Below are 15,434 nucleotides of genomic sequence, written 5' to 3'. Positions count from 1 at the left end.
GACCTCAGCACTCGCGGAGCTTTTATGAAGAAAACATCCGCACTCGCGGAGCTCTACAGTGAAATGTGGGGTTAATCATTGTAAGTTATGTTCAACCTTTTTAAATTAATGTCACGTAGCTAAGTTATTATTATGCTTATTTAAATCAAAGTAATCATGATGTTGGGCTAAATATTAAAGACGGGGTAATTGGGCTTTGTACCATAATTAGGGTTTGGACAAAAGAACGACACTTGTGGAAATTAGACTATGGGCTATTAATGGGCTTTATATTTGTTTAATTGAATGATAGTTCGTTAATTTAATATAAAGATTTACAATTGGACGTAATTATAAATAACCACATACACTAGATCGGACACGATGGGCGGGATATTTATAAATACTAATAATCGTTCATTTGACCGGACACGTGAATGGATTAATAGTTAATGGACTCATTAAAACAGGGGTGGATTACATGCAAGGACACTTGGTGTAATTGATAATAAAGTATTAAAACCTTATTACAGTTTAAGTCCCCAATTCGTTAGAATATTTGACTTCGAATATAAGAATAATTTGACGAGGACACTCGCACTTTATATTTATGACTGATGGACTGTTATGGACAAAAACCAGATGGACATATCATATAATCCAGGACAAAGGACAATTAACCCATGGTAATAAATTAAAATCAACACGTCGAACATCATGATTACGGAAGTTTAAATAAGCATAATTCCTTTATTTCATATTTCATCACACTTTTATTTACTGTCATTTTATTTATTGCACTTTTTAATTATCGTACTTTTAATTATCGCAATTTTATTTATCGTCATTTTATTTATCGCACTTTAATTATTGTCAATTACTTTACGCTTTAAATTAAGTTATTTTTATTTTTAATATTTTACATTAGGTTTTAACTGCAACTAAAGTTTTAAAATCGATAAACCAGTCATTAAATGGTAAAACCCCCTTTTATAATAATAAAACTACTTATGTATATATTTATATACAAATATAGTTTTAAAAATATAGCGTTAAACTTGGCTAGTTCCCTGTGGACGAACCGGACTTACTAAAAACTACACTACTATACGATTAGGTACACTGCCTATAAGTGTTGTAGCAAGGTTTAGGTATATCCACTCTATAAATAAATAAATAACTTGTGTAAAATTGTATCGTTGGTTAAGCCGAATGGCATCACGAGAAACTCATAATGACCATAACGAGTTCTGAACGCAGTTTTCATTACATCGCTCTCCTTCACCCTCAACTGATGATAACCGGATCGCAAATCGATCTTAGAGTAAACGCTCGATCCTTGCAACTGATCGAAAAGATCGTCAATTCGGGGAAGAGGATACCGATTCTTGATCGTCAATTTGTTGAGTTCACGGTAGTCGATACACATGCGGAATGATCCGTCCTTCTTCTTCACAAACAAAACAGGCGCGCCCCAAGGCAAAGAACTTGGTTGGATAAATCCACGGTCTAATAGTTCTTGTATTTGGCTCTGTAACTCTTGCATCTCGGAAGGTGTGAGTCGATAAGGTGCGCGAGCTACATGTGCAGCTCCTGGCACTAAATCGATCTGAAACTCCACTGCCCTCGTTGGCGGTAATCCAGGCAATTCTTCTGGGAAGACATCGGAAAATTCATTCATAATTCGTACATCCTCCACGCTCTTCACCTCAGTTTCTAACGTTTTCACATGTGCTAGAACAACAAGACGTCCTTTCTTCATGATCTTTTGCGCTTTCTTGTAACTAATGAGATTCAGTTGCGAGCTACATCTCTCTCCATAAATAATCAGGGGTTTACCATCTCCGTGTGGTATACGAAGAGCTTTATCTCCACAGATAATGTCGGCCCTTACCTTGGTCAACCAATCCATACCAACAATCACGTCAAAACTTCCCAATTTGATGGGTATCAAGTCAATTTCGAAATCCACACCAGCTATGTTGATAATAGCTCCTCGGCTAATTTGGTTAACTTTCTCAAGTTTCCCATTGGCTACCTCAACAAGCATACTCTCTTTTAAAGGAACTAACGACCAATTTATATTAGAGCAAAAATGTCTACATACATAACTTCTATCGGCACCAGTATCAAATAGGACAGAAGCTAATAGATTGTTGATAGTGAATATACCTGTAACCAAGTCGGGGTTCTCACGGGCATCCCTAGCGTTTACGTTGAAAGCTCTGCCACGCGGTGGTCCTCCGTCCTTTGGCTTGTTGGGACACTCATTCTTGAAGTGGCTCGGTTGTCCGCATTCATAACACTTCCTCCGTCCATTTGGGTTTGCCTTCACATTTAGGGTGGTGATCTTGCAGTCCTTACCAACATGCTCGGTCTGTTTGCACTTTTCACAAACCACATTACAGTACCCGGTATGGTGCTTGTAGCACCTCTTACACTACGGTAGAGTACCCTTGTAGTTAGGGTTTAAGCTAGTGTTCGGGTTGGGGTTCCTCCCATCATTGTGCCTCTTAGCGGGGGTTTGATCATAGGCTTTCCCCTTGTTGTTGTCCCACTTATGCTTCTCACTGCTAACCCCTGATTCGGATTTTGCCTTTTCAGGTTCATCGCTGATAATTTGGTTCATTAAGGTGTGCGCCATGCGCATTGTGTGACGACCCGAAAATTTCCGACCAAATTTAAACTTTAATCTTTATATTATTCCGACACGATAAGCAAAGTTTGTTAAGTTAAATCTCAAGAATTTTAAACTGTGTTCATACATTCATTATAACCTCGACCAAATTCCGACGATTCACGAACCGTTATATATAAATAGATATGTATATGTATATATATATATTATAACTTGAGAATATTAATAAAGTATTAAACGTATAATACCTTACACGAACGTATTTGTTTCAATATGATTTTCGATGAAATTAAAAAAATATATATTAAATGATTGAATTATCAGAAACATTGAATTATGATTACAAGTCTCTGTTGAGAGGTCCACTATGATTTGAGAAAAACTATTCCTCTTAACGATATTCAGAATAATTTGTAAAGCTATTTATAAATAAAAACAAAAAGTGTCATTTACGAAAGTTAGACAAAATTTAGTGGAGAATTTGTTTCCATAATATTCTATTAATTTAGTTTCAAAAGTACAAAAAACGTTTTCAGTTTAAAAAGAACTTTATTATTAAAACGTATATATCTTTTATAAATATCTAGAACCACTTTTGACAACTCATTACTTAACCAGTATGATAAAGATAACAATATTTATATTTTATTTTATTAAATATATATAACGATTTAAATTAATAATATATATACTTATACGCGTATTATACGTATATAGTTTTATACTTTTACTATACTTTAACTTTACCTTTACTTTACTTTTATTTTACTTTAACTTTAATAATTCATACTTTAATAATTCAATTTAATAATTCATACTTTAATAATTCACTTTAATAATTCATACTTTAATAATTCACTCTAATAATTCACTTTAATAATTCACTTTAATAATTCATACTTTAATAATTCACTTTAATAATTCACTTTAATAATTCATACTTTAATAATTCATACTTTAATAATTCATTTTAATAATTCATACTTTAATAATTCATTTTAATAATTCATACTTTAATAATTCACTTTAATAATTCAAAAATCTGTTATAAATAGAATTTAATAGGCTTCATTATTTCATAGAAACTTGAAAATATATTTTTCTAAACTCTCTCAATCGAATTACATATATATATTTTCTTTGTATTATTTCAAGATATTATTAGTATACATAAAATATTACGACAGAGTCCTGTCCGAGTGATTTCAAAATAGTTTTTTTGAATGAGTCGAAGCTAAGGAAATTATGGGTTATAGCTATGGAGGTGATGGGTATGGTTCATGGGTATGCTCGTGAGGTCAATCTAGTGTTTATCATCTCCGTTGCGTCTACGTACTTTCCTGCAATATTGAATCTCAATATTGATACGTTCGTGAATCCGAGTCCAACCTTGCACTTGTAAAATGACGTTATATGTATTTTTACTACGAAATACAGTATTGTGAGTTTCATTTGCTCCCTTTTATATATATTTTTGGGACTGAGAATACATGCGCTGTTTTTATAAATGTTTTACGAAATAGGCACAAGTACTAAAACTAATTCTACGTGGGTTTAAACCAGAAATATACCCTTAGCTTGGTAACATTAAACTACTTGTCTATGTACGGTAGGCGCGAATCCTAAAGATAGATCTATTGGGCCTGACAAACCCCATCCTGACTATGGGATGCTTTAGTACTTCGAGGTTATTTTAAACACACCTGATCTGGTGTACTTCAGAGGGTAAAACATGAACGTTAAGGCTTTTTACCGGGTGCCTACAACTTATAGAATATTTTTATACACTTGCGAGTGTACATATATTTGTAAACGGAAATCTTGTGGTCTATTAATATATTGAAATGATTGTTATGATAAACCTATGAACTCACCAACATTTTGGTTGACACTTTAAAGCATGTTTATTCTCAGGTATTAAAGAAATCTTCCGCTGTGCATTAGCTCATTTTAAGGATATTACTTGGAGTCATTCATGGCATATTTTGAAAGACGTTGCATTCGAGTCATTGAGTTCATCAAGATTATTATTAAGCCAATTATAGTTGGATGTATTATGAAATGGTGTGCATGCTGTCAACTTTCGTTGTAAAGAAAGTTTGTCTTTTAAAAACGAATGCAATGTTTGTAAAATGTATCATATAGAGGTCAAATACCTTGCGATGTAATCAACTATTGTGAATCGTTTATAATGTGTATGAACGGGTCCTTTCAGTTGGTATCAGAGCGGTGGTCTTAGCGAACCAGGTCTGCATTAGTGTGTCTAACTGATAGTCGTTAGGATGCATTAGTGAGTCTGGACTTCGACCGTGTCTGCATGTCAAAAGTTTTTCTCATCATTTTTGTCGGAAATTATCTGCTTATCATTCTTAGTCTAGACACATCTTATTGCATTGATTGCATGAATAGTGTATAGACAAAATTCATATCTTAGCTTATCTGCTAATTCATATCTTAGCGTATCTGTTACTGTAAACTTTGCCTGACATATTCCGTAAATTCCTCCGTAATCTACGAAACCTTTTGCTCTATATAATTAGAATACCACCTGATAGCAGGAAAATCATTTCATATCGAAAAATTCTTTATTCAATCGTACGAAATGGAATTCGTCATTAGTTCAAGTCCCTCGGATTCCGAAATAGAATCCCACTCAAGTTCCGAAAGCAGTGTGACCGGAATGGATCAACCAATTAATCATCATCTATTCTGGATGAATTGGGGATGGGTTCGTAGCCTCCTTAATCATTGGAGACAAGAAGAAGGTGATCCCTTCCATCCACCACATTGCCCTCTTGGCGAAGAACCTGAAGCACTTACCGGCGAACCTATTCGAAACACCATTTTCTCTCTCATTTCCAGAGTATCTCGTCATGATTATATACTACACCAAATTCTAGATCTTATTTATCCGCTCGTCTGAACCGACAATCACCCCGGTGTAATAGAAGAAGTCAAGGAGCTTCGCGCTCGGGTAGTGGCTTTGGAGAATATGGTGCAAAGGTTACAAACACCAGCAGCAGCACCAACAACATAACCAGTACCACCAGCAACAACATCAACAGTACCATTACCACCACCACCAACAACCGCATCGCAAACCTCAACTTCACAATCTGTCCCATGAGCATCGACGTCATACGCCCTGTAGATACTAAGGAATACCACAACGATGAAGTATTGATTCATAACTTCATTGGGAAAACATTCTATGACGATTATGTAATTTCTAAAGTTTAGAAATTATCTATCCTAGCCTTAACCATAAATTAAGTAAGTTTAATTTAATATTAACTCATTAAATCAATATTACATCTGAAGAAATATACACATATATTTCCATAAAGACTGTAATAAAATTCTTTTGTACAAAATATTAATTGTGACAATTTTTTTTAACGGGTAGGTAATACCCGAGAGATATATAAATTCACAATTAATATGTTACATTCTTCGAATCTGATTCAGCAAATCATCCATTATACTCCCTACTTTCACAACAATATACATTCTTTTATAGAAATCAAAACAACCATACTCATTCAAAAATCTAGTTACATATTCTGATTTTGAAATCGCCGAATTCAATTCAAGTTATAACCGGTATCATCACTCTTAGATTCTTACATCTTTCAAAGCTATACTTTAACTTCAAAACTGTGTTAGAACATTGTATGTATATTAACGATTATAATCTGTGTTCAAGCCCTTCGAAATACCTGAAGACACTTAAAATAATGAACAATCGAGATGATGATCCAACCACATGTTATCCACAGTTACGTTCCTGAAAAACTCTTGAAACCAAAGTCATAATTTAACATGTATCCATGTCAGACCGTTTGGCATTTACTAGCTGAAATAACTTTTCAAACCCTTCTAAAAATAAACGGTTTTGTCACAGCTCCAGCAAACCAACTTCAATTATTCAATCGAATAAGCCTTATTATAATGATTACCTCTTCATCAATATTACCGGGGAATCTTTCATATCTCGCCACATTAGCAGAAGACTTATTAATAACTTCATTGATCTTTGACTTTCCGAAAAATCTTTATATTTATCAAAACCCCATCATTTACTCATCTGCATCTTGTAACGAGAATTGCCATACGAATCATCGAAAATTAGCAATCAGTATTTTGAAATCTCGCAGCATGTCTACGCCAACAATTATATGTGTCTATCTTCTGGACTTATATACTTTGAATGTGAAGTTTCTGAAAAACACCCAAAACTGCGAACTAGTTCTCGAAATACTGATGAAGCAGCAAAAACTATAAACGACCTTAACAGTAAAAAGTTTGATGATAAAGAGTAGTGTGTTGGTAAAGCTCAGAAAAAGAGAATATTTGGTACTGAAAAATACGGATTGAGCAAACCATGAAGAAGGCTGTGGATAAATCACAAGGACGAAATCTACCTTCAAAGAATCCAAATGATTCCGTGTCTGCTGAAGTCATTATCGAATACCTTGCTCCTGACTCTAAACCCTTACGGACAATATTCTTCATCATCCTCTGATATTAGAAATTTTAAGATATCATCGTATCTTTCATTATAAATATTCTCCATATTTCTGAAGATATTTCCAAAATTATTCTTATCTGAAATCATTTACCTCTTCGTGCTGTCTATATTACATCATAAAAGAAACTATTTTAGTTTCTAAATTCTGAAACTTTTGAATTTAAAATAGGAATATTTTTGAAGTAGTGTTGTGAACTGAAGCATGAACTAGTATAATATAATGACACTTGATCAACGTGATTATATTACAGTAAGTCATGCTGAGTTTCTAAATGGAACGTGATGATTCACAGATCATAACGTCATCATGTGCTATGTTACACGACTCTTGTATTCTTTTTAACCTCTAAAATATCAAGAAAATATTTCTTGATGATTCGGCCTTTTTCGAGGTATTCTAGTAATTTGACAAGTCAAGATCGTGCCATTACAATTTCCTTCTTAGAACATTAACAATGTTTATTCCGAAATTCATATATGCGAATTCTGGACCATTACAAGCGGTGCTTAATCGCAAGAAGAAGAAACGAAAGGACAAAACTCCGAAATAGAAATTGGGGTATAAATCACAGCAAATAAAAGAGAGCATTAATTGGGGATGACAATGATTATAGAAGAAGCAAGGACTTTGAAATATAAGGGAAGATATAAAACCCAACAACAACCCAGAAATCACAAACCGTATATATCAATGCATATAGCAATATAAAGACACGGGAGAACTAAAAACACTATAAAACCAAGAGTATAGTAGAAGTAAATAGATTCTTTGGGAGGCAGATGAAAAAGAAGAGCGACAGATATGAAAGTGAGGAGTATATCAAGAATCAGCACTGGATGAAGCATATTGACAAATACTTTAAAATATGAGTTGACAAGGTGTGAGTTGTAAGAAAATAAATGAGGTGGATTTATAGTGAAATATCCGACAGAGAAATCAAAATGGATTATTGCATTAATTCGAAGAGGATCATAATTTCCTTAATCGCCGAATAATCAAATCCAATATAGATTACAAAGATTTTCTTTTCGGAGATCAATCGTGATGACGTCAAAAGATACGATGAATCACTATTATCTTATTTCATTCATTTACGATAACTTCACTCACACGTTTCGATTAATCGAATTATTTTATCCATTCTTCTTGAACATGATAAAACTCTATAATCGTTATAATAACATTCTCATTGTTAGTCATGACGACCTCTATCAAATTTCGGGGACGAAATTTCTTTAATGGGTAGGTACTGTGACGACCCGGAAATTTCCGACCAAATTTAAACTTTAATCTTTATATTATTCTGACACGATAAGCAAAGTTTGTTAAGTTAAATCTCAAGAATTTTAAACTGTGTTCATACATTCATTATAACCTCGACCAAATTCCGACGATTCACGAACCGTTATATATAAATAGATATGTATATGTATATATATATATTATAACTTGAGAATATTAATAAAGTATTAAACGTATAATACCTTACACGAATGTATTTGTTTCAATATGATTTTTAATGAAATTAAAAAAATATATATTAAATGATTGAATTATCAGAAACATTGAATTATGATTACAAGTCTCTGTTGAGAGGTCCACTATGATTTGAGAAAATCTATTCCTCTTAACGATATTCAGAATAATTTGTAAAGCTATTTATAAATAAAAACAAAAAATGTCATTTACGAAAGTTAGACAAAAGTTAGTGGAGAATTGGTTTCCATAATATTCTATTAATTTAGTTTCAAAAGTACAAAAAACGTTTTCAGTTTAAAAAGAACTTTATTATTAAAACGTATATATCTTTTATAAATATCTAGAACCACTTTTGACAACTCATTACTTAACCAGTATGATAAAGATAACGATATTTATATTTTATTTTATTAAATATATATAACGATTTAAATTAATATTATATATACTTATACGCGTATTATACGTATATAGTTTTATACTTTTACTATACTTTAACTTTACCTTTACTTTACTTTTATTTTACTTTAACTTTAATAATTCATACTTTAATAATTCAATTTAATAATTCATACTTTAATAATTTACTTTAATAATTCATACTTTAATAATTCACTTTAATAATTCACTTTAATAATTCATACTTTAATAATTCATACTTTAATAATTCACTTTAATAATTCATTTTAATAATTCATACTTTAATAATTCACTTTAATAATTCAAAAATCTGTTATAAATATAATTCAATAGGTTTCATTATTTCATAGAAACTTGAAAATATATTTCTCTAAACTCTCTCAATCGAATTACATATATATATTTTCTTTGTATTATTTCAAGATATTATTAGTATACATAAAATATTACGACGGAGTGTTGTCCGAGTGATTTCAAAATAGTTTTTTTGAATGAGTCGAAGCTAAGGAAATTATGGGTTATAGCTATAGAGATGATGGGTATGGTTCATGGGTATGCTCGTGAGGTCAATCTAGTGTTTATCATCTCCGTTGCGTCTACGTACTTTCCTGCAATATTGAATCTCAATATTGATACGTTCGTGAATCCGAGTCCAACCTTGCACTTGTTAAATGACGTTATATGTATTTTTACTACGAAATACAGTATTGTGAGTTTCTTTTGCTCCTTTTTATATATATTTTTGGGACTGAGAATACATGCGCTGTTTTTATAAATGTTTTACGAAATAGGCACAAGTACTAAAACTAATTCTACGTGGGTTTAAACCAGAAATATACCCTTAGCTTGGTAACATTAAACTACTTGTCTATGTACGGTAGGAGCGAATCCTAAAGATAGATCTATTGGGCCTGACAAACCCCATCCTGACTATGGGATGCTTTAGTACTTCGAGGTTATTTTAAACACACCTGATCTGGTGTACTTCAGAGGGTAAAACATGAACGTTAAGGCTTGTTACCGGGTGCCTACAACTTATAGAATACTTTTATACACTTGCGAGTGTACATATATTTATAAACGGAAATCTTGTGGTCTATTAATATATTGAAATGATTGTTATGATAAACCTATGAACTCACCAACCTTTTGGTTGACACTTTAAAGCATGTTTATTCTCAGGTATTAAAGAAATCTTCCGCTGTGCATTAGCTCATTTTAAGGATATTACTTGGAGTCATTCATGGCATATTTTGAAAGACGTTGTATTCGAGTCATTGAGTTCATCAAGATTATTATTAAGCCAATTATAGTTGGATGTATTATGAAATGGTGTGCATGCCGTTAACTTTCGTTGTAAAGAAAGTTTGTCTTTTAAAAATGAATGCAATGTTTGTAAAATGTATCATATAGAGGTCAAATACCTTGCGATGTAATCAACTATTGTGAATCGTTTATAATGTATATGAACGGGTCCTTTCACATTGCTTCCGGGACATTAGGTGGCTTAGAAGAGGTGACATTTCCCTTAATGGTCTTAGGAAGTCCCCACAAATACCTTTCCATACGCTTAAACTCCGGGGTAACCATGGTAGGACACATCAGGGCTAATTTCAGATACCTACGGTTGTAACCATCGAGATCGTTTCCCACAACCTTCAACTGCCAAAACTCAGCCTCCATTTTCTGTATCTCTATCCTGGGGCAATATTCCTCAATCATGGCCCCTTTGAATTCCTCCCATGGGGTAGCATACACCTCATCAATACCCTTTGCTTGAGCCAGTGTGTTCCACCAGGTTAGTGCGCCGTCTGACAGCATACAAGAGGCATACTTGGTTTTGTTCGTCTCTGAGCAGTTGCTAACTCGGAACATAGATTCTAATTTCTCAAACCACCTAGTCAATCCTACTGGCCCCTCAGTACCACTAAAGTTGTGGGGCTTGCAGCTTTGAAACTCTTTGTATGTGCACCCGTTACGAATGAGCTGGTTAACTGGTGGAGCTTGGGGGTTCATTTTCGCTAAAGCTGCAGCTACTCGTTCAGTGATCATTTCTTCGATCTGTGCTGCTGTGGGCGTTGATCTTCCGTTTGCCATTGATGTTCTAAACAAACATTTTGACTTAAGTCAAAATCTAGCATTCAATAATAATACAGTATATGGTAACCAACATGGAATTAACACAACACATGTTAATTAAGTAATGCAACTAGATACAGATACCACGAAATCATCATACAGTAACGTAAATAGAACACCGTGCAAGAATTAAACAACACAAAGTTCCATTCATTAATAATAAGTTGCATACATCCGCATAGGTAGTGGGCGAGGTGTTTAGTACTTCGAGGTTTATATATTATACAGACGAGATGTTCTGTTTTGGGGATATTATTGATGCGCATTATATGTTAAGGTCGGTTATCAAGCCAAGCAATGAAAGCAAAATGAATGTTATGTATCGAGAGAATGATTTTATACACATGTTATGTGTATGATATTTTTGTGCACGAGATATGTGTACGGTTATTAAAAATTGTGAGGCAACCTACGGGGGAAAAAAGGATACGAACCTACTCTGCCAAGCATTATGAAAAAGGGTTTCGTACACGAGATAGGTGTACTGTATTTAAATCTTGTGGTCTATCAAAATGATGAATTTTATTGTTTATGATAAACCTATGAACTCACCAACCTTTTGGTTGACACTTTAAAGCATGTTTATTCTCAAGTATGAAAGAAATCTTCCGCTGTGCATTTGCTCATTTTAGAGATATTACTTTGAGTCATTCATGACATATTTCAAAAGACGTTACATTCGAGTCGTCGAGTTCATCAAGATTATTCTTAAGTCAATTATAGTTGGATATATTATGAAATGGTATGCATGCCATCAACTTTCGATGTAATGAAAGTTTGTCTTTTAAAAACGAATGCAATGTTTGTAAAATGTATCATATAGAGGTCAGTACCTCGCGATGTAATCAACTATTGTGAATCGTTTATAATCGATATGAACGGGTCATTAAACCAAACCTCGTATCCCATGCCACAACACTCCAATTTTAATTTCCCAAGTCTTCTTGTCAAGTTTTGAGTGGTATCTATCTTCATTGGTGGCTTGCAACATGCCAAAGATGAACATTTTAACACTAGTGAAGACTTCTTGAAAGTTACACTAATCTTCCAAGTTAATTATACTTAACCATGTAAGTATAGTTTCAAGGGTTAACAAGAGAGCATCTCTTTAGTTGGAACTTAATGACCATCCTAATTATGTCTAGATAAACTTTATGATTAAAATATATCTTGTAACGCTTATGTGTTTAACTTTAATCCAAGGCTAAAGTGTCATTAAGTTGTCATTATGTAACGACCCGACTTTTTCGACTTGCTTTTATGCCTTGTATTTTTGCGAAACTGCGTAATTGTGCGTACTGTGTTACTTTATTACTCCGAAACCTTGAAACACGTGTTTTATATTCATATATACTTTAAAACGTGCCTTGGTGTGTGTGGAATGCTTAACTTGTCCATTGGATGCTTTATAACCGTTTGTGTTACTTGTCGTTACGAATAAACCGCGGACTGCGCACACGTTTGACTTTTGTCGGAACCGGAACTTTTGGACTGCGAAATATTAATTATTATTTTCTAATAATAATTACCTGGGCTTTTGGATGCTTAATTTTATTTATTTAATTGCTAAAGCCCAATAGTTAGTATTGTTGGACTTTCTACCTTGTTGGGCTCAAGCCCACCCTACTCTAGCTAGTGACCCAATTAATTAGCCCAAGTATTATTACTAGTGGCCCATAAAAATAAATAAATAAATAATTAATTAATTAATGAGTCATACTAGCATAATGGATAAGGATTATCTAATTGTCACATAAGATTCTAGCAAAAGGACACACTTTAGACAACCATGATCCATAAAGCAAAGTTTTGTCTCCCCCTCCCCTCCCTCAAAATTTCGGCCACCAAAGAGGCCTCATGGCCACCTCATCAATCCATGTGAATCTCTAATGCTTATAAATACTAGCTTTTAGTCTCTCATTCCAACACATGATCATTTTGGTTTTTCACACACTTGTTCTTTCTTTCTTTCCATACTTGTAAGTTTTCTTTTTCTTCCTCTTTTCCTTCAATATTTTCGTGTATCATCATCATTCATCTATGGAGATCAAGTTTCTTTTAGCTTGATCTTACTTATATCTTGTTGATTCAAGCATGAATCTTTCAAGAACAACAAAGATTCAAGCTTTCTAGCTTGAATCTTCATATCTTTTGTAGATCTACTTCTTTTATACTTTTCAAACTTTTGTTTGTAATCTGCATGCATCTTCAAGATCCAAGCTTTATGCTTCAAGATCTTCAAGAACACTTAAAGGTTCAAGCTTTCTAGATTTGCAACCTTGTAACTTGTGTGAAATGGATCCAAGCTCTCTAGCTTAGGGTTCCATCACCTCATTTGACTTAGATTGTGCTATTAGAATTAAAATTGTGTTAAGACTAAGGATATGATGTAACCTTGGTTCATCATCCATCTAAGACTCATGAATGAATTGTGTTCTTACTTGGTCTTAACATATTGTGTATTGATGGTGAATCTTGGTCAAAAGTGATGCTAAACCATCAATGAGTTGTACACTTGAAGCTACAAGCATCAAGGATGAGAACCGTGATGAGCATCAAGCACCAAGAACCCCACCGGAGCACTTGTCTACTGATTTTTGTATCTGATCAGACCACCTGTGTAGTGACCCGAACTTTTCCATGTTTATATATATTAATTGAGATTGATATTTACATGATTAAATGTTTCCAACATGTTAAGCAATCAAACTTGTTAAGACTTGATTAATTGAAATATGTTTCATATAGACAATTGACCACCCAAGTTGACCGGTGATTCACGAACGTTAAAACTTATAAAAACTATACGATGACATATATATGGTTATATATATAGTTAACATGTTTTTATTATAAGTATGTATCTCATTAGGTATTTTAACAATGAGTTATATACATAAAAATGAGACTATTAATTTAAGAAACTCGAAAACGATATATATAACGATTATCGTTATAACAACGTCTTACTAGGTACATATGAATCATATTAAGATATTGATACACTTGGTTAATTATGTTAAATGATAAGTAAATGTATTATTAAGTGTATTAACAATGAAATACATATGTAAAAATAAGGCTACTAACTTAATGATTTCGAAACGAGACATATATGTAACGATTATCATTGTAACGACATTTAACTGTATATACATCATACTAAGATATATTATATATCATAATATCATGATAATATAATAATTTAACATCTCATTTGTTATAATAAACAATGGGTTAACAACATTCAACAAGATCGTTAACCTAAAGGTTTCAAAACAACATTTACATGTAACGACTAACGATGACTTAACAACTCAGTTAAAATGTATATACATGTAGTGTTTTAATATGTATTCATACACTTTTGAAAGACTTCAAGACACTTATCAAAATACTTCTACTTAACAAAAATGCTTACAATTACATCCTCGTTCAGTTTCATCAACAATTCTACTCGTATGCACCCGTATTCGTACTCGTACAATACACAGCTTTTAGATGTATGTACTATTGGTATATATACTCCAATGATCAGCTCTTAGCAGCCCATGTGAGTCACCTAACACATGTGGGAACCATCATTTGGCAACTAGCATGAAATATCTCATAAAATTACAAAAATATGAGTAATCATTCATGACTTATTTACATGAAAACAAAATTACATATCCTTTATATCTAATCCATACACCAACGACCAAAAACACCTACAAACACTTTCATTCTTCAATTTTCTTCATCTAATTGATCTCTCTCAAGTTCTATCTTCAAGTTCTAAGTGTTCTTCATAAATTTCAAAAGTTCTAGTTTCATAAAATCAAGAATACTTTCAAGTTTGCTAGCTCACTTCCAATCTTGTAAGGTGATCATCCAACCTCAAGAAATCTTTGTTTCTTACAGTAGGTTATCATTCTAATACAAGGTAATAATCATATTCAAACTTTGGTTCAATTTCTATAACTATAACAATCTTATTTCAAGTGATGATCTTACTTGAACTTGTTTTCGTGTCATGATTCTGCTTCAAGAACTTCGAGCCATCCAAGGATCCATTGAAGCTAGATCCATTTTTCTCTTTTCCAGTAGGTTTATCCAAAGAAATTAAGGTAGTAATGATGTTCATAACATCATTCGATTCATACATATAAAGCTATCTTATTCGAAGGTTTAAACTTGTAATCACTAGAACATAGTTTAGTTAATTCTAAACTTGTTCGCAAACAATAGTTAATCCTTCTAACTTG

This window comes from Rutidosis leptorrhynchoides, chromosome 10, assembly GCF_046630445.1.
Source record: "Rutidosis leptorrhynchoides isolate AG116_Rl617_1_P2 chromosome 10, CSIRO_AGI_Rlap_v1, whole genome shotgun sequence".
NCBI classification, from domain to species: Eukaryota; Viridiplantae; Streptophyta; class Magnoliopsida; order Asterales; family Asteraceae; genus Rutidosis; species Rutidosis leptorrhynchoides.
The sequence above is the reverse complement of the archived record's forward strand: the minus strand, read 5'-3'. Positions refer to the sequence as shown.